This window comes from Ambystoma mexicanum, chromosome 1p (assembly GCF_040938575.1).
Source record: "Ambystoma mexicanum isolate Mex_15411 chromosome 1p, UKY_AmexF1_1, whole genome shotgun sequence".
NCBI classification, from domain to species: Eukaryota; Metazoa; Chordata; class Amphibia; order Caudata; family Ambystomatidae; genus Ambystoma; species Ambystoma mexicanum.
Window position 1 is genome coordinate 747,920,675 of NC_090921.1, and position 26,203 is coordinate 747,946,877.

Here is a 26,203-nt window from a genome sequence, read left to right on the forward strand (position 1 = left end):
TCCACCAGATTACAACTAGTAGTGGCTGTGTAATTTCCCATTCATATTGAGGCCAATGTAATATAGTGGCTTTTTGGCGGGATTACCGCAGCAGAGATTCTGACAATTTGGGCAGATTTACCTCCAGGATTTTCCTGGAGGCAAATCTTCCACTCCAGGCCCGAAATCGTAATTTGGCATAGTGGTAAAGTTGGTGGCAATGGAGTTACTGCCAACTTTACCACCTACTGCCAAACGCTTAATGAGGCTGACATTTTTCTCTGTGCAGAAGTACGCTTGCAAGATACTGTGGCAGATATTGAAGTCTTGGACTGGTTGATGAGTTTTCTGTATAATCACATATGACACTTTATTTTAGGCCATGTGTTTGGCAAAAATTATTGTAAGATTTTTAGAAAATTGCCTGAACATTGCTCGCAGGTCAGTCATCATTCTGCTTCGTACCGATTCAATCGCGTACTCTGTGTGTGTGTTATCAGTACAGGAAGAATAGAGCCGCTGGGTCAGTGTCGCAGTCAGTGTCCAACACGGGATACAGTGTTCCCCGATTCCACGCTACACAGACTCATCCAAGAGTGCCTTCACCTCTGCTCCAGCTTCTCGAACGTTGCAGGCTGGAATTTTAAAGCAGACCTTGGAAACGAAACAGCAGACAGACTGGAAATGGGCTGGAAAGGGCTCCTGCCAAGACTGCCTTCACCTCTGCTCCAGCTCTGCTGTGTACAGTAATTTCAAAAGCAGAAGTGTAATGCTGCAGGGTAAGGGTAATGGCAACACCAAGCAATGGTTGGCTTTAATGAAAGATTGGTAACTGTTTTCAATAAATGGCAAACCCAAGGGTGACGTGCTAGGGCAGTATACATGGAGTAACGGTAAGTTTAAGGGTACGCTAGACTAACCGCTTGGTTATAATGCTGCCCTGGAGCGGATCCTTTATTTCAGCGTGAAATTTTGAGAAAATAGTGACCACCCAGTGCTTTCTCAGTCTATAAAACCTCACAGTGGAAAGCATGCTTAAGATAAATTAGCGTCTCGACCGAAATAATGCGGGCCACTGCATCTATTGGTCAACCGCAAACCTCCGGAGAGCATTGCAAGTTGCATTCCGGATGTTTTGCCACAAAATGGACCCCTTGGCTGATCTAACCCCAGACAAATTTGAGGACTGGTTGAAGTGGTTGGCAGATGGCAGCTGTGCCATTAAAGGAATGGTTCGCCCAAAAAATGTTATTGCAAAAAAAGATGGGAAATAAAAAAAAAAATCGATTGCCACTTTTTAAGTCCCTATGTAAAATTTTGAGAAAATGAAGCTCAAAATTTTAAAAAGGAAGCACATGGGGGGGGGCATCCATTTTGTGAAATGGATGCCCGCCTGTGCTTGCTTTTGTGGCACTAATGAAGGAAAAGCCAGCCAGCTGTAGTAAACAAAAGCTACCACTGGGTGGCTTTTCTTTCATTGGTGTCGGGACTCGGAGGACGCAGACCGGAGACTACAGGCAGAAAAGCTGCAGCTGCATCTCGGTAAGTGCTATTTATTTTTTTTAAAAATGAGCACTAGCTGCAGCTTTTTTTTTCTACGTTTTCCGGGCTGGAGGAGCCCGGAAAACGTAGAAATAAAACCGTAGCTTTAAAAATGTTGTATTTATGTTTGCGGTCGCTTTTGAAGCTACCGCACACATAAATACGATGTTGTGTTTGAAAACGCTGCGGTTTTTCTTTCCAAGTTTCTCAGGGTCCCCTGGGGGAGCACCGGAGACCCAAAGCGATAGCCACAGCAGCAGAAACACAACGCGGTTGTGTTTCAAAAACGCTGCGGTTTTTCTTTCCAAGTTTCTCGGGCTCCTCCGAGCCAGAGGAGCCTGAGAAACTTGGAAAGAAAAACCGCAGCATTTTTAAACACAATAACGTTGTTTTTATGTGTGTGGTAGCTTCAAAAGCTACCGCAAACATAAATACGTTTTTAAAGCTGCAGTTTTATTTCTAGGTTTTCCGGGCTCCACCAGCCCGGCAAACTTAGAAAAAAAAACGCAGCTAGTGTTTATTTTTATTTAAAAAAATAGCACTTACCAAGATGCAGCTGCAGCTTTTCTGCCTGTAGTCTTCGGTCTCCGTCCTCCGAGTCCCGGCACCAATGAAGGAAAAGCCACCCAGTGTTAGCTTTTGTTTACTACAGCTGGCTGGCTTTTCCTTCATTAGTGCCGCAAAAGCCAAAGCAAGCACAGCGGCGGGCATCTATTTCATAAAATGGATGCCCCCATGTGCTTCCCTTTGAGCTTCACTTTCTCAAAATTTTACATAGACACTTTTTTTTTTTTTTAAGTCCCTATCGATTTTTTTTAATTTATTTTATTATTGCCCGTCTTTTTTTTGCAATAACATTTTTGGCCAAACCATTCCTTTAAGGGTAATCTCTGAGAAAAAGCATTTGAAGAATTTTGATATTATTATCCGAGATGCCAAACGTGAACTAATAAAAAATTAGGAGTATCAAGCAGTCCAAGCGAAAATAAACTCAGTAAAAAGGGGAAAAAACTGCTATCGTAATTGGCTTAGACACTGGAGTTTCTCTATTAAGAACACTCAGTGGCAGCAAATGCTGGGGGCCCTTAGATGTAGGAATACTCATTCCATATGGCAAATTTGATCACAAGCCAAGGGTGAAAGGGGTAAGATGATAGTTCTCCCAGGTTTCTTTTTTTATTCGGTTGAGAATCTAAAATCAGTGGATGAAATCGGCCCTTGTGGTGCAGTAGTTGATGCCAATCCTGAACAACAGTGGCCTGTGAAAATTACATACGAGCAGATGGTTGAGGCTATAGTGAAACTAAAAAGCTCTCGAGCCCTAGGCCCAAAGGGCTGGCCAATCTGGTTCTAAAGAATTCCCTGGGGTGTGGGCAACAATTCTCCTGGTATTGTTTAAGAAAATCTGTTGAGCATCAAATGCTGTCCTCATGGCAGCAGTCTGTATTGGTCCCATTTTACAAGAAAGGGGACAGAAATGTCCCGACAACTACAGACTGCGGTCCATGTTGGTCATAACAGGAACATTGTTTGGAACCTTACTATTGAAGGAATTGCAAAGCTAGGTCAAGACATGTCGAGTCCTTTTATAAATGTCAGACAGGTTTCCGACCCTGCAACAACCCATAACATAAGGATGTTGGATATGTTATTGAAGGGGACTGTATGTAAAGACAGACCATCCGTCTATGTAACATTTGAAGACTTTAAAGCTGCGTTTGATTGGGTTGACCGTGAGAAACTGTGGCAAAAGTTACAGAAGATGGGATGGCCAGAATGGTTGGTATATGCAATACAGCTGTTACACAAGAACTCCCAAGTTAGAGTTTGCATGGATAAGGGGGTATGACGGGATTAATAGGCATTCGCAGGGGATTCGAACAAAGGTGTGTGCTGGCTCACCTGCTGTTTAATCTCCATCAAACAGATCTACCAGCCTGCCTGCTGGCAAAGTCTAACTGCCAACTTAAAATAGGGAAAGTAGATATTGGAAGCATACTGAATGCGGTAGACCTGGCGGTGTTTGACCACATGCATAGCGGTATGAGAAACATCTAAATGAGTGATGTGATTATGCACAGGAAAATAAACATCACCAAGACAAAAAGTATGCTTCTAACAGGGAAAAAAGGTGTGTAAAATGGCCATGGTATACAAATTGGGTAAGAATGATTATGTGGAAAGCTACACCTACTTGGGGCTTGAAATTAGCAATAATAATCGCTATTTAGAAATAATAGACTAAAACCAGAAAGGCGTGTCAATTAACTCTCCTTTGAAGATTTGCCACAAAGAAAGCAGGTTTTACAATTCAGGGTATCTTAACACTATAAGCAGTATTATAGTCCCATGATATTATAGCTTGATCTATGAAGGATCTTGGCTGGCTGGATCGTTTGGACGTATTTTTCTTGGCCCAAGGCCCTAAATCTAGAAACTACAACTCCTATGAAGTACTGAAGGAGTTCAGACCCGAGCTAGGGCTAGTGTCACTAAGAACTGCTTAAGAAGAGGCGCAGCGCTACATGTGAAGTCCAGAATGTCCCCAGTATGCCCATTACTTAATGAGCTGAGGAAAAATTATGAATGTGATGTGGGTGGCCGAAGGGAAGAATTTCGAAAACTTAAATTTAGACTTCCTGAATATTGACTGGATACCACGGCCAGAATCCTGGATCAATTTTGATTTAGTAAAAACCTCCCCCTTTAGTAAGGCAAACCTGTGGGATTGGACTAAAAATTAAAGCCACTTGTCCAACCTACGCAACTATAATGCGGTAGCACAGGTCACACACAGATATATATGAAAATACAGGCTAGCTTCGCCTAAGTCCAAGCTCTGCTGTACTACATGTAACACTCGGAGGCTCGCAATTGGGAATTCAGAGAGAAATGAGGATCTGTTGGTTATGCAAATTATCTGACCACTTGGAAACATCGAAGCATGTTATCACTGAGTGTAAGGTACTTGGCTCGGTTTATATATGTTAGGAGAAGGGCTGTATAACTATTATTTTAAACATTCTTTTTGGGTGTACTGCTTAAAAACGTAATCGTATAGACTGCGCATGTCACTTTATTGGGTTTGGAAGTCTGTGGGAAAGCTTTGGAAATCCCTTGAAACTGTAAAAGTAGGAAATTGAAGAGCAAGAGGACTTCGAAAGTGGCACATAGAATGTGTAGGAATTGACTGTGAAACCTATGAATTACCAAGTGTGGAGTTTGGGAACTAGGTTTAGATTTTTAGACTGGGAAATTCTTTAAGCATTTTAAACATTTGAAATATTTTAAATGTTTTGTTTTATAAGATTTGCTTCTGGAAGGGTTTTTCTAGTATTGCTCAGTTTAGTATTAATGTGATGTGAAGTCAGTGTGTATTTATTGTGGTATGACTTAATGAAATTGATATTTTGTATTTAATATATAATAACATGTGTCTTAATTTTGTTAAAGTTCTTTTGAACTGTAAACAAAGATGAATAGGAATCTACACTCTGGTACATGGCAATGATCTGGTCTTTTTTTTTTTCTTTCTTTAACATGGCTGTCTTTTAAATACTTATCACTTAAAATCAGTGATCTGCCTAGAACTCGTATGTATGCTGCGGTGCACTATCCTTTTAAGGCAAACATGATCAAAGTGCCATTTTGCTCTTCTAAAGGGGGAAAAAAGCTCTGCCCCCTTAAAACCCATTGAAATCACTGGATGATGATGATAAACAACCAGCATACTTTTAATATTGTACCTGCAGCTGCATTCCTGTAGTTAAATATATCAATGTAAAGATATTCTAAACCAATTTGTTAGTACTAGGTTTTATTTAATTTGCAATGATTACTGCATAAGGTGACTTTCTGTGATTCAAACCAGTGATCTGCAGGTTGCTACTATAGGGAAATCAACGCAAAAAGTTGTTACTGTTTCTTTCAAGCTGCCAAGATGGCATTGGACCTTTTTAGTTTTGCTATTAGGTTGCGCTAAAGCACCACCTAAAAGCCAAAACTCTATTGCCTTAGACTACAGCTAGGGAGAAATGCCAAATGGGGACACAAAGCTTATAGGTGTTTGATTCTTTACCCACCCATTGACTGGCCCTTCTAATCCCTATTGCCATTCCCATCCCCTTCCTGCCAAAAATTCATTATTAGGCCTTGGTATCAGTTTGTACTCCAAATGCCTGCCAGTGTTTTTTCAAAGCAGTCTTCTGAGATTTAAAGGAATGGTTCGGTCAGAAATATTGTTGTCCCTATGGTGCGGCCATGTGCTTTTAATCTTAATTCGATCGATCGTACAAACATTTCATATGCACCTTACCCGAGTTTTCGTCTCATGTACACAAGCAAAATCAGGCAGCAGGGCGCGGCCATCTTGTGATAATCATGTCCCCTGCCCCTGAGCCTGACATCACCAAATCATTTATATTCTCTGCCTCGCTCCGTGATGTTGCTGGGCAGCGTGGCCAAACCCGCCCAGTCGTCACCTATGCGACTAGATGAGGAACCCAGAAAACACACATCGCCTCACAGCGCGGCGCGTCACAATTAGGAATATGAAACTGTACTTTAAAAGGAAACAACAAGACTGTACAATTGATAAAGTACATTTATTTCACATTAAATGTTTCGATAACAATCGGCGTGTGACTGAATCAATCAAAATAGAATTTTTTTCTTTGCCGGTACTGCGTACGGACAGAATGGACCTTGTCTGTCGTTTAATAAATCTGCAAATGTTTATCGTGAGCCACGCGCTGGTCCTTTTGGGTACACATGGTGTTCGTTTTGGGTAATCAAAGCACTTTGGTCGCGCGTTGAGTTGCAAGGCTGGTGCTTCAACTTGGCACTAGACCACCGTAAAGGTTATGTTGCTCCTAATTGCCGGTACCGCGTATGGACAGATTGGACCTTGTCTGTCGTCCCAAAATACGGTCAAGTAGATCCAGTGATTGACATGTAGCTGCAGCTGGCGGTTGAAGAAGCCATCGTTCTGGAATAGACGACAATCGCAGAACGGCACAATGTAACTTTGCAAAAGATAAAAATCGAAAAGTGTCTCAGTAGCCGATCTTTATTACAATTTTTCATTTTCATTATTAGCGCAGAGGTGACACAATGTGAACCGAGAGAATACAACGTGGAATATCATAGTACTCTGCTATTTGCTTCCGCGGATAGTGCAAATGAGAATGTTGAGCTCTAAACGTAATGCGTAAACTGGGGCAATAATTCGAGGTGCAAAAATAATGTAATGGTTTATTAGCGTTGAGCCAGGGAGAAACGAGTGGTGGTCTACAAGCGTCTCGATGCTGGCCTGCCCTGTTGCCTGATAGATAGAAGTACTAGCACTTCATTGCAATATGCCAAACAGAACGAACAAGTACAATGTCACCCATCAGTAACGGTCAGCTATTCTTATTTCGATTAGATCTGGTATGAAATAGTCTAAAGAGAAACTTATATTACATTTGCAATTTCCATTCTCTAGGCGTAATGCAGACCGTGATGCAGAACCCTCCGTTCGTGTCAACGTTTTCTCATAAACTGAACTTGCATGTAACTAGGTGCAGTTTCGGAATGGGCAACCTAATCATATCATACGTTATTACACCCCCCTTCATTTCAATCCCTTTCGCAATGGTCCCTGCCTCTCCATGTCAAAAAACAATAGAACTTTATACTGTGCGAGGGACGCGTGGGGCCTCACAGCTCCCAAGCCGAAATTCAAAGCTGCTGACCTTCAATCAAAATGAACGTACATTCTTACTTTGCAGCATCCCGTGTCAACGCATCAATGGTGAAATGAATTTTGAAACGCGGGCTCAGGAAATAGGGGGCCGCTCGTTGTTCGTGGCGCTGCTCATCTGTAGATGAAATTTGCCAATAGGGCCACCACTGCTTATTTCATGGCCTCCTACCACATGGCATGTTTTACAGTCGGTACTTCTTGCATGCCTAGAATGTTTTGCGGCCTATGTCTAATCCCTTTTGTAGGTCCAGCAGTTATTCAGCTTTTTGCAGAACTTTATTTCAAGTCAACTGCCAAAACCCTAATATTCTTACACACTGTTACCCATTGTTCTTTAACACTAAAACTGAAGGTCCCACAGTATCTCAACTAAACTGTGAAATGTTAAAGCAATTGTAATAATAGTAATATATTTTAAAGATAAAGGACTGAGAGGATAGATTTCAAAAGACAAAATACATACTTTATTTATACAAATTATAGACAAAAGAATTTGCAAAAATAAAAACGGACGGTAATCATTTCATCCGGGATTTGAAGGATTTAACAAGCTCTGCTTTGGGTTGACATGGTACGCTGGCAATGTTTTGTGGCATGTATGTGTGCTCGGAACAGATTTGTGCGCGATTCCATGAGTATGCATCTAGTCGACATTAACAATGAGATCTTTCACAAAATCGAATTCCATTTGATCATATACTGGCATGACCACCCATTTTTTGCTTCTTCTTGTAAAGGCCATATTGTAGCGAAGCATCCCCAAGTTTCCTGCAGTCCTAGATTGTTCCTGGCCCACATTCTCGTTATGCGCTAATACCACTAGTAAAGTCCTACATTTCATCCCCTGGATGCCAAAATGCAATCTCTTTGGCAAGTACTTTAGGCACATATTGTGGAACACCTCCAAATCTCCTGTGTGACAGAATTCTGTGAGTCCCTTCAGATCTCTTGATAGTTTTATCAAACACAATCTTCTCAAGGGCTTTGTGTGTAGGTGAAGATGGTATCAACCACTTCTTCTTCCGTGCCTGCTCTGGGGACAAAGGGCCATGTTCACATTGGTGGAAAAGTTGGTTTTCAGTCCAGTGGTGAACGTTGGAACAGTGGTGCATCAGTGAGCGCCATTTTTCCAGTAGAATTTCCACAAACCCATCACATGTTTTGTCTCTCCACCAAAGATGGTTGCTGAAAGACTGGGACCATTGAGAAAAGTTTCAAAACCTTTTTTTTTTCCCTGCAGCCAAGACTTTTTTATTAATTGATTTGGCAACATGCCATACATCAAATTGATGTTTAATATTTGGATACTGCTCTCTCATTGTCTTCGCTATTGAAACGTGTCTGTCCGTGGCTATGAGGTCGATTTGCATTCCCCTCGTTTGTAGATCTTCCAGTGATTTTATAAAACCAAGTTTCTCCATGACCACCGAGGATTTACATTGGGACACCTGCACGACCACCGAACTCACAATTTTCTTACTTTCCATGTCCTGAAGATGGTAGGTGTAGTACTTAGCAGAAAATCTGGGGCTGTCACACTGTCCATCGCCGGCTAGCCCGAACCGTTTGTCGGGGAATGTAGTTTCAATAGCCAATTTTCCAAGCTTCACTAATGGCAGGGAATAGATAATCACGTTGGTATTTGTAGTATTGCGTTTTAGAAATGAAATGTATTCCCACAAACTGAAAAACTCGATAACTTTGTGAAACTAGAGCCACTGAAAAGTAAAGCTGCTGCACTTAGAAGATTGCCAGCTGGCAGTTTCCCCAGCATCGGTTGAGCTGACCATGAAAATGCTTTGTGACTTTTCACAGGTGGCATGTATTTTCAAGTTACTGCCTTGTGTTAGACTAGTCACGCTCACGTTACTTTCCACAAGCGTCCGCTCTCATTAAATGCACTCAATTCAGCATCTTTAGAATCTCCATCAAGCTGCTGACGAATGCTATGTATTTAGCCTCTTTTATTATACTGTCATCTGGCAACACTGTTGTTTCAGACTGAACCGTTGTGGACATATCAACCAAACCGGACACACTATAGTCGATTATCTTTGTCTGTTTGGTCGGTCAGTAGTGTTGATGCTTCAGTTTCTGTCATATCAACATCTGTTACTTGACGATGGATAGGAGAAAACATCAATGTGGACTGTTTTTTGGGGGGCATTTTTTTGGCGAGTGTCGATTGTGTCATGTGGTCATCGAATAATGTAAAACTATCTTCTATAAATTCAATTGCGTCTTCCTCTGACGGAGCAGGTGCATTGTAGCAATGGTCCAAGAACACTTTGCTGGAATCGCCGGTCTTATTAAATTCATTTTCTGGCCATTGGACATAGACACGACGCGCCTCAATGAATAGTTCCTCCATGGTGAAAACAGTTTGGCAAGCAGCATCTGTCATTTGTATCGCTGTCTGTGTATGCATAGTCCGTACTCGATTGGGCAACTACAGAACAGATAGGAAAAGGGATGTTCAGTCTAAATACAACATACAGTGTTGTACAATTCACATGAAAAAAAGCATACAATGAAGGCATTAGCACAAAACTTTTGCCAACAATAGAAAGTGTGTATAACTAACCTTATTTTTATTTCTTTTCTTTGAAACCTTTACTCTAACATCAGCAAACTGGTGGACCGACTCTGATACACGTTCCTCCGGTTCAATATACGGATCTTGTATACATCCCTACAAAAAATAGTATCCATTTAAAATGAGTCATTGGCATTACACATCCAATTAGACCAACTTTCTTTTATTCGATGGTACTGTCAATGCGCATACCTCTGGCTCTGGAGCAACTGTATGGTCTGTTTCCGGGAAAACCGCAATGGATAATGTAATTGTATCGGACGTTGCAGCATCTCCCTGAAACACAGTACTTGCATTAGTAAGGTCGAAAAGATTGGAAACGGGACAAAGCCTACAAAGGTACATATCAACAGTAAAGTGGTAAAGAAACATTGTGCAATGCCATGATAGGTTGCGAAAATATGATCTTATTATCTCGTCCTATTGAGCTATGAAGATCCATACCTCTGACACCGGATCTACTAGGAGTGGTGTTCGCATTGTAGTGGACGCTTCAGCATCTCCCTGAAACACAGTACTTTCATTATTGAGGTCGAAAAGATTGGAAACGGTACACACAGTTTGGAAAGACGACAAAGGTACTTATCAACAGTAAAGTGGTAAAGAAACATTGTGTAATGCAATCATACGTTGCAAAAATATGATCACATTATCTAGAATTCCGTGCATAAAACCAGTCTGGAACAGAATAGCTACGTAAGATTACCTGATACGCGCTCGAAGTAGTTGATAACTCCAGGCAACACGTGGATGTTGAATCTTTTTCCTTCATATTCGGTGGATAGTAATGGAGTGGTAAAGGGACAGTATTATTCGATTTTAGAAATTCAAACATTACAAAATGGCATGTAAGGAGACTGAATACTAGAAAATTACACTTATTGAAACGCATAATATAGCATTGTTATCCGTCCCCATAAATAATTTTTCTATGTTGGTTCTACAAAACAAGTACTGATGTTTAGCAAAAAACTCATTATTTCAGCAGCTATTCAATCACATAAATATGGAAAGTACTCTAAGTGGCATTTACACTGAAAATACAGGCGTAAAGCCAAATAATGCAGCGTGACTCACCTGTGGCGGCATTTTCACGAGTAAAGTCGGAATAGCGTTTGGGAGCAATGTCCGAGTTGCTCTCGGTTGATTCCTCTTTGTGTACAAGATGTGTCGTACGCGGTATCGATGACCCCTCTTGTCCTCCAAGACTTGGTTGACTCTACTTTCAAGGTCTTCCAGTGGATATCCACAACGTCTGACCCATTCTCTTATTCGATCAACAGTCTTAGGAAATGCATGCATTGTAATGCCTTCGGATGTGTCATGGGTCTTCGAAGGGCAACCGAAAATAGCACATGCAGGCATTGTTGTAAATTCTGCAAAATAAAGGTCAACAGTATTAGAAAGTTATTTTGCATGTGCATGTGAGAGAGAATGAATTGGACCATACATTTTTCGATGCACGCTTTCTTTTGGGCACCACAGCAAAACCAGTGCAGCTGTATAATAGGATAAATTTCAAAAACGATTCATTGATGTGTTGAAAATCAGAACATGTTACTCGTCCCTTGAATGTTCTATCATGCACGGAAATGAAACTTGCTTGTACTATAGGCACGGCCCGCAAAGGATGCAATTCGATTAGGATACATGTCCTTACCTTGACCAACAAACAGTTGGATTCAGCAAACGGAGTAATTAGTGGAAGGAGAACAGGGTGATGTTCACAGGTAGCACACTGACGAGTTCACTTGAAGCGGTCACAGAGTAGCACGTTCACGAGTTGACTTGCAGTGCTCAAAGATGTTCTCATGGTAAACATCCAGTGGTCTATAGAGAATAACAAAAAGGGGTGTGCTTGTGAATGAATGACGTGTATATGTTTTGGTATTATGTACATTGCAGGGGTGCGGTCTGCTTCAGGTGAGGCCTGCCTGGAGACACAGGGTCTGAGGAGGCCATGTGAGCAATGGCCCCTGAGCGTGGGATACATTTTGAAGTGTACATGCTGTTTGGCACCTTGTCCGTTTGCGCTCCTGATAGCCTCCATGGCAGCGCACATCTACTGGTGCGAACTGCCTTTGATAGAGGGGGGTGAGATGGATGGGCCGGGAGGCGTGCAGACAAGGCACCGGAACACTGCTGAATTGAGACACACCTGATTCACTAAAAAAATTAAACAACCATAGATAAAAAATATGTTGTGTTTTATTTGGTTTCTTGTTTTGATGACACAAAAATACTACACATTGTAAAGGTCCGGTTGCAGCTCGGCGAGGGAAAAATCCCCTGTACTGACCACTGTCGCTGGGGAAAGTTTGTCTAATGGCGCCAACGACACCGGCAGGTATTACTCGAATGGGTGTCTAAGCCTCCCATGAAGCCACCATGTGTACGAACGATAGGCCACCAGCCGGTACCACCTATGAAAGAAAGATATAATCTGTTTTTAAATGACCAAGATAAGTGTATTAAACCTTAGTTGTCAATGACAATTCTTGTATACAATGGCATTTTTGCCTGGACAAATGCTAACTAGACACTGCACAATATTGAACGACTTTTATGCGACTATTACTAGAGAATTACAAGACTAAACGGATATGACAATGATATCTTGAAGTTACGAGAATATAGGGGACAACCGTGAAATAGTGGTGGCCTAACTGACATCACAACCAGACTACACATACTCGTTGCTTGGATTACGAGGGTGAACTGTTGCGCTAAGTTTGTGCATAAGAACCATCAAAATCCTCAACACGGACCGTGTGAGGCAGACTGCCGTGAAGTCTGGCAGCTCGGTAACGCATTGCGGCTGTGGATCGCCTTGCGATATGTAGGACAAGCATCCAGAGTTTTCTCGGCAGCAGCAGTTCTCCACCTCGGTTGGCATTAGCGCGCACCGATTGCAGGTGCACCAGGTGGAAACACCGTCCATGCTATTAGGCCCAGGCTCTTCATCTGTTGAAACGTCCGCCCAACTGTTGTCCAAATCCCCATCGTCTACAGAGCTTGCTCTTTCCAGTAATTCCTCCTTGGAATACTCTGGCTCGTACAGGTAGGGCATCATTGTTGCCATTGTGTGGCAAAGAAACGAAAATAAATTATAGCAATGGTACTGGTATCTGTTCACACGGGACACTAGCAACGAAGGTAGCTGACCAGAGCTGTTGTGTGTTGTGAAACAATTCAGTGCAAGCTCCTTCTGATTTGCCCACAAATTGTGGGGGCAACCAAATTACCTGGAACACAGGCACTATTGAAAGGTTTACCAATTATGTGGGAAAACTGATAATACGAAACTCTAAGAACTTCTTCTATGGATGGATTGCCTTTTGACCAGTGCTTCCCTCATTTTGCTATCATTGCATTCTAACATAAATTGATCCCTTAGTCTCTCATCCAAATTGTTTCTGAACTCGTATGAAGTGGACAAACCACGTAAGGCCATAATACATTGCTCCACAGTCTCTCCAGCTTCTTGTTTTCGTTTGCCGAAATGATATCTTTGAAGAATAATGCTCACAGATTTTCATAATGTTGATCTAACATTTTAATCTATTTTCCGTATTCTGTAAGCCCTGATACTCCTACGTCCCGTCCCCTTTCCTCCATACTTGTGGGACATCTCTCCGTCCTGTGGGACGGGACCAGAGCACTTTGTAAAAAGCATCCACATTTTTTTTAAAAAAGTTGTCCCCCCTCTCTTTCCTGCGCGGGGCCCGGCACGCGGCTGTAACCCCGCCCACCTTGGCTCCGCCATGCCCATCGCCCATAAGTCCTTTTCTCCACACGATCGGGGCCGGACGCACTTGCATCCTCAGAAGATTTTCTTCCATGTTTTCCTCTCTGGCTCTCGCGTGTCACCGGTGCTTCGCGAGGGCTGATCCCCATCCTCTTTGTTTAGAGTGTTTGGGTCCGGAACACCGTTGGGACTCCTGTTTTTACTGTGACTCCCTTTCGGTCCGGGCACTTCAACGTCGGTTGGAGAGGTGGGAGGAGGTGTTCCGACAAACTCCTCCTTCTCATTTTCAGGCGTTCATCGACGAGAAGAAGAAGCGCCCAGTAAGTTCTTTACTTTTCAGAGCACCCCGACCGGGGGATACCTTCCCAGGTTCCTCTCGGGCCGGGAGGGGCGTTGCTCGCTCTGTTACCGAGGTTCGTCCTGAGGTGCCTGTCGGGCCTAATGATTCTACCGGAGTTTTCTCAGAGGGTCTCCATAAGGGGCCTGTGTACACCGGAGTACGCTCCGAGGCCCCTCCTGTGGGGGCTGTTTGTAGGCCCAGTTCTACTGAGTCGTGGGGTACCGAAGCTTGCTCTGAGGCCTCTCTTTCGGTTTCCCTCAAAAACGAGGCCCATGCCGATAAGGCTTTTACCTGGCCTAGGTCAGAGGTCCCTCGTACAGAGGCTAAGGCTACCAACAGTTCTGAGGGGCCGGGCAATTGAATGTCGATGAAAGCGGTTGCTCACCATTCCCGCTCTTGTGGTGACACCAGGTCTGTTGAGGGGGCAAAGAAGAAAGGTTCTTCTTTTACCGGCAGTGCCGAGGCCCTTCCTTCGAAGGCTCAGTTGGCGGTTGGTATGTCGCAGAAACATTCCAGGCCTCATAGTACCGGCTCTGCCGAGGTTCCTTACGTTAAGGCTAAAATTAAGACCCCTAACCCATCGACGGAGACCCCTGCCTCACTTCCTCACGTGCCGCAGTTCCCCGAAGATGAGGACAAAATGGCGGCCATTCCCGCCACAACCACGGCGGCCATTTTCGGTACTACCCCTACAACTACGCCATCGGCCCCTGGTGTAGGGTTCGGTCCTTTGGGTGAACCTAAGGTCCCTTGTGCTCATCCTTACCGGCCGGTTTATGATTGGAACGCTTGGATGCCTCTTCCGCACCATGTTTCGTTGCCTGCTGGGGCGGCTCCCTTGATTTATGTTGATACGTCGGTGGAGGGGCCGGTGTGGCACCCTTCTCCGTTACGTCCCTGGATTTGTCCACCTCATGAGAGGCCTCCTCAGGTTCCGAAACCATCTCCTGAGGACGCCTTTTTCGGTAAATTTCAAGCGCTTATGCGCACCGACCTTATGAGGGAATATTTCAAAGGGCTTTTCAAGGAGATATGTCCACCTGCGTCTGTTCCTCCGGTGGTTCCGTCGGCGCATCCCTTGCCCATGGTGCCTCCCCCTGCTCTTCCGCCTTTGCGACCATTGTCTCCAGTGGACAAGGCAGTGCCTGACACGGCTCAGCAGGATCCTGACCTGTCAGATGACCCTCAAGGCGATCAGGACAACGAGGACCTCCCCCGCTCTATCAGAGCTTTCCATGACCGGGTGCTGGACATGATGAGTTTCTTAGATGTTCCGGTGCCAGAGGCGCTGTCCAGTCAAATGGTCGGAAAAAAAAAATGGTTGCATTTTTTTATTTATTTATATATTTTTTTTTTAGTTTTGTTTGGTAAAAAAAAAATAATATAGAAAAAGGGGACTGGGGGAATCCCCCCCATAAAAAAAATTAAAAATAAAAAATCGACAATTTTTTCGACCATTTGACTCGATCAAATGGCATTCGATCAGTTGGTTTTCGACCAAATGAACTGGAACCCCCGAGGCACCCGCTCCGCAGGAGGGTGTGCTTTCTGAGGAGTTCACCTTGTCTCCCTTGGAGCGTACTGGCCTGTTCCTGCAGAAGGACGTTCTGGCCGAGGTCCGAAGAGTTTGGGAAAAGCCACACTCGGGACTTTTTGTCAATAAAAAGATTGACGCGAGGTACAGGCTGCATTCTTCGGAAGAAGTGGCCTTTTCGTCTTGTCCGCCTCCCTCCTCCACAGTGGTAGCTGCGGCTACGTTGCAATCCAGACCTGCAGCATCCTCTTCCGCGACAGCTACTCAGGTCTTGGGAAAGGAGGACAAGCTCCTGGACTCCCTAGGGAGGAAAATCTTTGCCAATTCGGCCTTGCAGCTCAGGCAGGCCAATGCAGAATTGATTTTGGCGTGAGCAAACCTGCGGATGTGGAAAGGTCTGTCGGAGTTTGAGGAGCACATTCCGGTCGAGAAGTTGGAAGATTTCAGAGGTGGCCTTTCCGATGCCAGGGTCTTGGCCCAGGCTCTCCTGGAGGCTGCGGCTCATCACGTAGACACCTTGGCTCGGGGCCTGATGCTTGGGGTTGATGCCTCGCGGCAAGCGTGGCTGCATGCCACTAAGTTTTCGAAGGAAGTGCAAGACAAGGTACTGGACCTTCCATTTGATGGTAAGGAGCTTTTTCACTCTTCTATTGATGTAGAGCTCACCAAAACCAAGGATAGCACTCAGACGGCTAAATCATTGTCTGTTCTGGTTAAAGCTCCTTTCAAATCCCAGAGGCCGTTGTCGCAAAGTCGACCTTGCTCTGGTTTTAGGGGCTTCCTCGACCGCAAATATCGCAGAGTGGATACTCCTGCGGGGAATAACCGCCGTAGACAACAGCGTACGCAGTTTTTCTCCCGCTCCTCAGCCTCCTCATCAGGTTCAGGTAGCACCGCCACCGATAAGCCTGCCAAATGAGGGTTTTCCACACTCGCACAAGACCCCGGTGGGAGGACGCATTGCGTCTCATTGGGAGGCGTGGCAGACCATCACAGAACAAACATGTAAATACAGGAATGCCACTAAGAACAGCTACCTGCCTACACACGTGCTAAATATGGCAACTGTGGTTGTTGTTTTTTGGTTAGGCAAAAATGTTGATTTCCACAACATGTTTTTATGTTCTGTGTAAACAAAATCCATTGTTGTTTTCTAACGTGTTGAGTTTTTTCATGTACTAATTAAAATAGGTCTATCTCTATTTTGTCCTGTCTGGATCTATTGACCGACATGATTGTTAACACTTGGTGCAACTAGACACACCTAGCACGTGTGTAGACGGGTAGCTGTCCTTCGTGGCATTCCTGTATTTACATGTTTGCACTTGGTCCTCAGCCACACAGCCCCCTAAAACGGAGGACTTTTCTAGCTCTAATTGCTTGATTTACTAGACCATCACAGAAGACAGATGGGTCTTGTCAGTCGCTCGAGCAGGCTTCCGCTTACCTCTACCCCCTACCCCACCCCTCAACGCTCCTTTTCAGCTGTCGGGCTCACCCTCCCTGAAGGCCGAGGTTCAGAAACTTCTGCACCTCAGAGCTGTGGAACCCGTTCCCCTTGGGGAGCAAGTGGAGGGCTTTTACTCCGGCTGTTTACGGTGCCCAAACCCAACCAGGCTGGCCTGCGCACCATCCTAGACCTTTCCCAGTTCAATCTTTTCCTACCCCAAGAGAAATTCAAGATTATCACGCCCGGCCAGATTCGCTCCTCTTTGCAGATGGGCGATTGGCTCAGCGTGGTGGATCTTCAGGATGCATACATGCATATCCTGATTTGGAACCCACACAGGAGATACCTCTGTTTCTCTTTGGGAGAGAAGCACTTCCAGTTTCGGGTGGTTCCTTTTGGCCTCAGCTCGGGCTGTCGGTGAACTGGTGGAAATCCTCCACGATGGTCTCACAGGACCTGATCTTCCTGGGTTTTCGTTGGAACACGATCGACTGCCGAGTGTATCTGACCGGGGACAGAATGGCGGATCTGTTGGCCACGTGTCAGATGTTTGCGCAGACGGAGAGCATGTCGGCCTGGTGGTTCCAGAGGCTTCTGGGCCTCATGGCCTCGTGTGTACTGGCTCTTCCTCTTGCCCGTCTCAAAATGAGACAGACCCAGATGGCTCTTCGGTGTTCCTGGCGTCAGGCTGTGGACCCGGATTCCAAGCGGATAATGATTCCGGATTCCATGAGAGTGGACCTGGATTCGTGGTCATCTCTCAGCAACCTGTCAGTGGGCGCGGGGTTTCAGGACCCAGCCCCCATGGTGACAATCACGACGGACTCCTCCTTTTTGGGGTGGGGTGCGACGTTACATCTTCTTCAGGTCTTGGACCTCTGGTCACCTCAGGACAAGCTCCTGCACATAAATAATTTGGAGCTTCTGGCAATCTTTCTGGCGCTCAAGACATTCAGACCGCTCATTGCCAACAAGGTGGTCCGCATACGCATGGACAATGTGGTGTCGATGTATTACATAAACAAGCAAGGGGGAACAAAGTCTCCCCCTCTCGTGGACCTGTCCATCCAGATTTGGGAGTGGGCCGTGCTTCATGGGGTCTGGCTGCTTGCAGTGCACATCCCGGGCCAGGTGAATGTCACAGCGGATGCCCTCAGCCGGCGGACAGTGGTCAGCTACGAGTGGGAGTTGAAGGCGGAGGTCCTCTCATGGATTTTCTCGCATTGGGGCACACCAGAGGTGGACCTCTTCGCCACGGCGGTAAACAAGAAGCTTCCTCAGTACGCCTCCAGAGGGGGGCTGGGAGCCTCCTCTCTGGGGGATGCTCTCGAGATTCCCTTCCCGCCTCTGCCCCTAGTTCATCAAGCAATTTGGAAGTTGAAGAACTCTGTGAACTGTTCCCTTCTACTCAAAGCCCCCTGGTGGCCGGCCAGGTTTTGGTTCTCAGAACTTCAACAACTGTCGGTGTATCCGCCGATCAGGTTACCACTAACTCCCGATCTTCTTCACCAAGGGGAACAACAGATGTGGCACCCCTTCTCCCAATCGCTCAGCTTGGCGGCATGGTGCCTGAGTTAAAGTCTTTAGAGCATTTTAGTTTGTCTGCGGATAACATGCGCATTATCCAGGCAGCCAGGAAACCCTCGACCAGATCTCAATCCAAGAGTAAATGGCTCAGGTCTGTCATTGGTGTTTGGAGAAAGAGTTGGATCCGAGGGTGGCAACGATTGACACGGTGCTGTCCTTCGTATCCTCCCTAGCAGAGTCAGGGGTTCATGTTCAGTCTTGCAGGACTTATCTCTCAGCGGTTCCCGCTTACCTTTCTACCGACCTGTTTTCTTATTCCCTAACTAACCCGGTGGTGAAGAGACATTTTGCTGGCTTGTTACGCCTCTACCCTCTGGTTCGTAGTCTGCACCCGCCTTGGGATCTAACTGTAGTCCTGACAGCGCGTGTGCCATAAACCCTTTGAGCCAATGGCTACGGTTGACATCAAGTACTTGTCCTGGAAAGTGTCCTTTCTGGTCGCCGTTACGTCAGCGAGGAGAGTGAGCGAGCTCCAGGCATTGTCGGTGGAGCATCCTTTCTTGGTCTTTCAGAAGGACAAGGTAGTTCTTCGGACAAACCCGGCTTTCCTACCAAAGGTAGTGACCGAATTCCATCTGAATCAGTCGATCTCCTTTCCGGTCTTTTTTCCGAACCCTGCCTCGGAGGCTGAAAGGGGTCTACACTGTCTTGACGTCCAAAGAGCTCTTAAGTTCTACCTGGACAGGACTTCCGAGCTTCGGAGTTATTCTCGACTTTTTGTGACCTTCGGTAACCCTCAGGGCAGGCCGGCGTCTAAGGCATCTATTTCCAGATGGATTGCGGCCTGTATCACGGAGTCTTTCACCGTCCAAAAGCTGAAACCTCCTAAAGGTATCCATGCACACCTGGTGCGGGGCAAGGCAGCCGCGGTTGCTTTTCAGAAATATGTTCCCTGGGAGTCCATCGCTAAAGCAGCTACTTGGGCCTCCCCATCTGCTTTCTGTAAGCATTACTGCCTCGATATGAGCTCTAGAGCTGACGCTCAGTTTGGTCAGGCTGTGCTAAAGGACCTGTTTCAGTAAGGGGTATTTCCATCCACCCAAAGTTCCTGTAAGCAGTGCTTGGGAATCTCCCACAAGTATGGAGGAAAGGGGACGGGACGTAGGAGTATTACCAGGTTACTCACCTTAGTGACCACCTTACTCATAGTCCATAGTCCCCTTTCCTCCATACGCCCGCCCGCCATCCCCTCTAATAAGGTTCCTCTGTTATTGCTAATGGGTCTTTGACCCTGCGATAGAAAAGGACTGATGGGCGATGAGAAGCCAAGGTGGGCGGGGTTACGGCCGCGTGCCGGGCCACGTGCAGGAAAGAGAGGAGGGACACATTTTTGAAAAAAATGTGGATGCTTTTTACAAAGTGCTCTGGTCCGGTCCCGTCCCACAGGACAGAGAGATGTCCCACAAGTATGGAGGAAAGGGGACTATGGATTAGGAGTAAGGTGGTCACTACGGTGAGTAACCTGGTAATAATCCTTCATAAGACAGGGGAGGAAGATTTTCAAATTGTTCCTGCCCATCGTTGCCTAGGCAGTGTATTAGTAAGCATGTTTTCCATTCACTGGCAAAATTCAAACCATGAGCTGCAAAAACATAATGATCAAAATGTTTTTTCCATCGTTTCCAGGGCACGGCTGGTTCACCCTTCGTATCCCGGAAATAGTTTGGTGGCTATATTCCTTGCATGGTTTGTTGCAGGATGCCAGGTGTGGTTCACAGAATTGTTCACACAGTGGATGAGTCCTTCTATATTAAAACCACTGATGTTACTAGAGTTATGCTGTCTTGGCTGTGGATGATGCTATTGTGTAGTACACTTCAGCAAAGTATCCATAGCACACTTGAGCGAAGTATCAATAATTGATATCGGCAGTATTGTAGAACACTGGTGTAGTGACAATAGGGTTTCTTGAAATGTCTTGTTTGGATTGGTACATTCCTTACTTAGCACTGAATTTTCGTTTTACATTGGCATGGTTCCACTTGTTCTTCTACTTGTTATGCAATCCTCAGTATATAGTGACGATGAGGGAACTGTTTCCTTTTCTTTAATTTCCTCACAAATGTCATGCAGTTGCTTTGTTTGTCTTCTAAATAAACTTGGGTTTAATGCGTTTCATGTAAATTGTGACCTTTTTTCAAAAGGCCATTGTGTTTAATTGCTGCAAAAACGCTGCAGTAAAGCAATTGTGTTGTTGCTAATATATGAACGCGCCTGGTTGCCGGGGAAACGAAACGGCGGCACGCAATTTGGATGCAGGATGGTCCTTTACTCTTGCTTGGGCGTCGCGTCACTACGCCTTTGGAGAGCCGGTCGAGCTCTGCTGATGGCTACGGCGTTGGCGAAGCTCGCGCAGTCAAATGGGGACGGCTGCACGCTGCAGTAAGGTTGGGGCACCAAATTTAAAATTAAAATACGTTTGGCGAAAAATAACACCATAAAGTGTCAGTTAAGCAATGTCCCAAGTGAGACAGCACACTCAGAGGCTCTGTACCGATGTAGTAGGGCAGTTGAAATGGTCCACACACACTTGCACCTTGTTGGTGTGACACTTGCACTCCGGCACCTTCCACTTCGGTGTGCTGGTCCTTCCTGTTGGGAAACGTCTGGGGCTGCAATGTTTCTTGCGCCTCGGTAATACAGTTGAATGTTGTATAGGCGAACGGCTACTGGTCGGGGGGGGGGGACTGCCTTTCAGAAGGATCCCATCCTCGTCGCCACTGTAATAATCTCCATGGTCATATATGCAGTAGAAAGATAGGTTCATAAGTTGGCCACCGGCTATCAACAGCACTCTAGTGAACTATTTTCAATCTGCATTTTTCTCTTGGCATTCTATGTTCTTTGTTCTACATTCTACAGCACGGTGATGGAAGTATGAACAAAGAACATAGAATGCAGGATGCTACAAGGGATCACCCTGTTAGCCCATGGTGACGCGGGCACACCAAGGCCTTGGCGCACCCAGGCCTCCCCTCGGCAGAGTTGCCATGCAGGGGCTCTGCAACAAAGAACAGAACAACAGTGGGTAGAGTTGCCGCGCAGGGGCTCTGCTGGATACCAGGCGGCAGCGTTGCCGCTCGCAGGGGTTCTAACTTGATGAAGGGCTCTGCAGGGCAGGCCTGTCTGCCTCGCTGGCTGTGCTGGCGCAGGACTGTAGTAAACACAGGAGTCTGATGGATCTGACTGAATGGGAAACCTCTCATCCTTTATTACGTTGGTTACATGGTCACAACCATGTGACGTCAGCAAAAGCCCTTAGCATGGACTAGTTATTCTTTAAAACGGCACAACATCACACATTGGAGCCTTGGGGCCTGTTTTACCGCTGGCTTTAGACACTTCACATGGCTAAATAGTTGTAGACCAATCCATTCGCTGCTTCCCTGTTTGTTTTTACCGGCAGTGCTTTACTTTAGCAAGTTTCCAAATCCTAAACTCTGGTACATGAATGCCAAGGTTACTTCCTGGACACGCCCCAGGCTCTAATGAAAGCACAGGAGTGCGACAACGCACCACTCTGTTCTTGGCTTGGGAAGTCCGTGTCCGCATTTGGAACGGTTCCCTGACTGATTGCCCAAATGAAAACTACCCCGTTAATGTGCAACCAGGGCCGTGTCCCTTACCGCACTTCTCATTCGGCAATTGCAACACGTGTTTGTGCATTTTTACTAAAGATGTTTTGATGATCTGATTTTGTTTATTAGTATGTTTATGCAATCTTTCATTTTCACAAACGAACTATCCGTTTTTCACCTATGCGTTTCTGCTACGTACCTGAGAAAAATCTGAAGAAATGCAATTTCATAGAATAAATGCTGTGAAAGTGAGACATGTTTGTGTTCTTATTAGCTTACCGAAAGCAACCCGGAATGTCCTTGGATTGGTGTTCGTTTTGGTGCATTTATTTGTTGCTTTTACCCCAGCTTTTAATTCCAGCAAGGCCGATTCTGCATTTAGCCTTATGAGGTCCATAGAGAGACCCTGTAGGGTGTAAATACATTTTCCGGTATCATTGTTGCTGTTGGCAGAGCGAGCTACTTTCCAGTAATTGTCAGTGCATGACACGTTCTTTGCACATTTGTTGACATCTTCTTCTGGACCTGTTGGGCTGGTTTGGTTAATAGGATTTACAAAACATGTAGCCATGTAAAGAGTGGTTTCTTGAGACCTCCGGATCAGTTCTGTACATAAATGAAAATTTTTTAACTGTAATTTTAGTGGGCAGAGTTAATATACGTTGTACTGTCGTAGGAAGTCAAAGAAAAAAATTGGTTTTGGATTATGAATATCTAAAACAGTTTTTTTAAGGTATGGGTCTCTGTCAGAGCTCTTGAAGATGCATAATAAGGCTGTGGTGTATATCAGCTGCTCTGTGGAGCAGAAAGAGTGCATCATGGTGAAAGCTCTGTTATAGTAGCAGACATTCTGCAGAAGTACGTCGTTCTGCTTACGTTGGTTCTGAAATGCTGCCTGCTTTGATCTTTTGTTTCGGCTTGGTATATTTACGTTTTTGTGTGCTGCATTTGATTTTTTGCTACAATTGTTATGTATGCGGATCGTAGATCTATTTCCTCATTTTTTTTCTTTATTCGAAATTTTCTGCTGATTGGAAGGAGCGTTTCATTTCTCCTACGAACGCTCGTGCTTGCAAGGTCCATCCCTCACAGCTGCACTGCGAGCAGAGCTCTTGCAGCCCATTCTGCTTCCTGGAGGGGACGGACCCCTTCCTGAACACGTGACACAGCACGTGACTGCCAGCCTGCACAAGTTGCCGGCACAGCCGCCCTTGCGGCGTATTTTCTGCTGATTGGAAGGAGCGTTTCATTTCTCCTACGAACGCTCGTGCTTGCAAGGTCCATCCCTCACAGCTGCACTGCGAGCAGAGCTCTTGCAGCCCATTCTGCTTCCTGGAGGGGGCGGACCCCTTCCTGAACACGTGACACAGCACGTGACTGCCAGCCTGCACAAGTTGCCGGCACAGCCGCCCTTGCGGCGTATTTTCTGCTGATTGGAAGGAGCGTTTCATTTCTCCTACGAACGCTCGTGCTTGCAAGGTCCATCCCTCACAGCTGCACTGCGAGCAGAGCTCTTGCAGCCCATTCTGCTTCCTGGAGGGGGCGGACCCCTTCCTGAACACGTGACACAGCACGTGACTGCCAGCCTGCACAAGTTGCCGGCACAGCCGCCCTTGCGGCGTATTTTCTGCTGATTGGAAGGAGCGTTTCATTTCTCCTACGAACGCTCGTGCTTGCAAGGTCCATCCCTCACAGCTGCACTGCGAGCAGAGCTCTTGCAGCCCATTCTGCTTCCTGGAGGGGGCGGACCCCTTCCTGAACACGTGACACAGCACGTGACTGCCAGCCTGCACAAGTTGCCGGCACAGCCGCCCTTGCGGCGTTAAGCCCTGGAGACTGTAAGGGCTGGAGATACTGTTTTGCTGTTTGGCTGTGATCTGTGAGTACACTGTTCTGGGCCTACCCAAGCCAACCCAATTAAAGTTGTATTCTTACTACGAGGGTTTGGGGTGGAGAGTCGGACTCTGGCAGCTCCACAAGCCGTCGGGCGTTCCCTTCCCAGAAAATGACTATTACGCTGACACAACTCATTTACTAAAACTTTTATTTAATTGAGTGTGTAACATTGCTTTTTATTTTAATTCGCTCTTAATGCTAGGTTACATATATACTTCATAGGGTTTTTAGACAATGTACTGGTCTTTCAGAGTTTGATTTTCGCTATTTGTGCCATATTCTAACACTTGCATTTTTAAAATTTTAAAAATTGCCTAGTATTTTTTGCTGTGTGTCTCTATGTCTAACTTCCCCTGACATCTAGGCTTATTTCCAGTGTATTTCTGGGTACCTTCTCTGGCATAACTCTTATTTTCTTTCTCATTCTGCCTACTGTCAGGCTGAGGTTTTATCTGAATGACACGTAAGGGACTTAGAAGTCAGACTGCTATGGAGGTCTCACCTCCTTTGTCCCCTTCGCCCATTGTCAGTATGCCCTCCATGCCATCTACAGTTATTGTGCCAGAAACCCCCATTTTTATTGCTATGGGGAGTTCTGATGATGCTCCACTTCAGGCCCATTATAACCCTCTCCTTTTAAGGGACATAGCCCAGGCCCAAATTCATTTGAGAGAGAGGTCTGAGGTTTGCAATGCTATGGGTATCACTTTACGTAATACAGCTCATAATAACTGTATTTTCAATGGAATACATGACATTTCTATAGATACTCAGGAAGAACGTCTAGCTGCTACTCTTGCCTCCAATCTTTTGGTCGGGGTCAGTTTCTCAAAGACAAAAAGCAACATGGCATATGACAACAACCCTTTGCCTAATATCCCTCTTCCAATGATTGCCTCACTGAATCCTAGTATGCCCATACCCCCAGTCATGGTGGATGAATCAGAAGTTACTGTATCACAACTATTAGAGAAGAAGGACAGTGGGAGTGTTGTTATCTCTCACACTCAACCCTCTTTAGGATCCAAAGCATTACTCAGTGATATTAAGCACACATCTTCTTCTCACGTTAACCTTTCTACTAGTGTGGTGGGAACTCCCTTCTCCCCTAATGGGATCTCTTTGCCGTTCAAAACCCCTCTCAACAAGCCCCGTAACTCAATATCAAAAATAAAAATTAATCTAGGTACCCAGGGTAATCCAATCCAGGGGAAAAACATCACACATTTTTTTGGTAAGAAATCTGTTTCTAGCACTCTGGCTAAATCTCCTCACCCTCTTCCTCCAGTACATACCCCGGCCCACACTAACTTAATTAACGTAGCCAAGAAACTGGATATTGAAGATCTCTCAGTCCAGGATATTGACGATATCAGTATCATAGAATGTGCAGATAAGGCAATTGCTGATAGCCACTTGGACTCCCATCTTAACAAAACAAATAATGTAACACAACAAATTTGTGATGAATCATGGGCAGGTTCCCCTTCAGATCTCACCAACTTTATTGACGAGTATACTGAAAAACAAAACTGGTTAAAAGAAAGAGGTCTTCTTCCGGACTTCAAAACTGATCCGCCCAGTGAGTCTATTCTACATCATACCCTTAAAGATGTTGATGATAGAATTAAACTCTCCCACCCAACTATCTCTGCGTTGAATATGGTTCTGAGTTCCTTTGTGAGTCTCTATGATAACATCTGGTCAGAGGTTACATCCCATTCACGTATACTTTCTGAAATATATTCTAGGCTGGAGGGACTAGATAGATTTGAAGATTTAGTAAAAATTATAAAAGAAGAAAATCAATTTTTGAACACTCAAGGCCTTGACCCTACCTCCTTCAATCCACCTTTGGCCCCTATACACGATTTTCATCAGGGGCCTACGGGGACCACGGCAACTACTTTAGGGGTGGTCCCCAATGCGGCCCCGGGTCTTCTGGTTCTCCAACCACTAGATCTTGATTCCCGGGGCTCTTCCTCTATGACTCCCCGAGCTGCCTTTGATGGTTTGCGAGAGGCTGACGACCCTACAGATATACTTCCCAGTGCCCCGACTGTATTCTCTACGGAAAGAGGAGAGGACAAAGTACAGGAGGATCTGCCAAGGGTATCCCTCAAACCCTCTATACAAGATCGTTCATGTGCAGGTGGGACTGCAGAGTCGGCCGTCCGTTCTAAAGGTGACCATATCGCATCCTTAGG

The 26,203-nt window shown here is 45.5% G+C and overlaps 1 protein-coding gene across 3 annotated transcripts in view; it reads left to right on the forward strand.

Annotated features, from left to right (window-relative positions):
- Positions 1-26,203, forward strand: part of CGN (cingulin) — a 2,193,661-nt gene that overhangs the window by 84,943 nt on the left and 2,082,515 nt on the right. The window contains exon 1 of one of the 3 annotated variants that reach the window (XM_069650476.1): positions 20,889-20,909. The exons of the other annotated variants lie outside the window; for them this stretch is intronic. The gene's annotated coding sequence lies outside the window, so the exon portion shown is untranslated. Of the gene's footprint in view, positions 1-20,888; positions 20,910-26,203 lie in introns of those variants that run through there. 3 annotated transcript variants of the gene reach the window in all.